This window comes from Piliocolobus tephrosceles, chromosome 11, assembly GCF_002776525.5.
Source record: "Piliocolobus tephrosceles isolate RC106 chromosome 11, ASM277652v3, whole genome shotgun sequence".
NCBI lineage: Eukaryota > Metazoa > Chordata > Mammalia > Primates > Cercopithecidae > Piliocolobus > Piliocolobus tephrosceles.
In genome coordinates, this window is record NC_045444.1 from 7,058,948 (window position 1) to 7,060,320 (window position 1,373).

The 1,373-nt window shown below is 33.6% G+C and overlaps 1 non-coding gene across 1 annotated transcript; it reads left to right on the forward strand.

The window, feature by feature from the left end:
- Window positions 1-357: 357 nt before the first annotated feature.
- LOC111551598 lies at window positions 358-464 on the forward strand. Its single transcript, XR_002734405.1, has one exon. It is a non-coding gene; the product is annotated as a U6 spliceosomal RNA (small nuclear RNA).
- The last annotated feature ends 909 nt before the right edge of the window (window positions 465-1,373 follow it).

Genomic DNA, 1,373 nt, shown 5'->3' on the forward strand with positions numbered 1-1,373 from the left:
AAATAAATAAATAAATAAATAAATAAATAAATAAATAAATAAATAAAAGAGATCCTTAGTTTGGGGGAATTTGTTTTGCCTTCCAGTTGTGCCTGCTTATTAAGTCATAGAAACTGCATGCTTTAAAGAGAAACTTGAAAATGACAAATGAAAAATCTTACAAGTACTAGATCCTCTTCTGACTATGTATTTATAGGTGCTGTGTGTGTGATATGAAAGAGCTTTGATTAATTGGCTTAAAAATAGTAGGCACTTAAATCAAATATTTTGTCGGAAAAATACAAACCCTAATGCCTTTTAGTTCAGATGACTTTGGTAAGCTTTGGGATATAAAGACATTTTTAAAGATAATTGGTTGTGCTCACTTTGGTAGCACATATATTAAAATTAGAATGATACAGAGAAGATTAGCATGGCCCCTGTGAAAGGATGACATGCAAATTCATGAAGCTTTCCATATTTTTTAGAAAGATGTCTGTTCTCACTGGTAGTTAGAGCAAAAGAAACTGAAAATGAGGTTTTTCTCCTCATTAAACTGGCAAAAGTCTAGTAAGTTGTTAATATTCATTATTGGTTAAGATGTGGAGAAATAAGCACTTTCAAATACTGCTGGTATAAAAGGCAATTTGACAATAACTACCAGCATTTAAAATATGAATACCTACAATTCCACTTCTAGGAATCTGTCTCAAAATCTTCACATAATATATCCAGGAGAAATGTATAACATTTCTGATAGTATATACAGATTACCATAGTTCTCAGCATAAATGTAGACTTCTCCTATTTTGCTGAAGTAGAACATAACTTTAATAATACTCCCTTAGAATTCTGAGAGAAAGCTGTTAGGTTCAGACTAAAAAGTAATAAAGTGTGTTTAACTTATTACAGATAGGTACAGTGCAGAGGTACTATATAAAGTACTTTACAGGAAAAAATTGATTTAATCTTCACAATAAATTGGTGAGGAAATTGAAGCAAGGAAGAGTTAGAAGGAGTGCCAAGGTTAATTGGTAACTGGCTAAGTTGATGTTCATTCTTAACATTGGGCTGCACTGTGACAGAGGAGTTCAGCAGGACTTGTTTCTCAAAACACAGGTCACAGAAACCCCACTGATAAAACAGGATGTGGTAAAGAAGCCAGCTAAAGCCAGCCACAATCAAGAAGACAACACTCACTATAATTCTCCAGCACCATGACAATTTACAGATGCCATGAAAACTCCTGGAAGTTACCCCATATGGTCGAAAAAGAGAAGAAATTCTCAGTTTCAAGAATTCCCGGCCCCTCTCCTGGAAAACTCCTGAATAATCTACCCCTTGTTTAGCATTTAATCAAAAAATAATCACTAAAATATCCAAGTCGCAGTCCT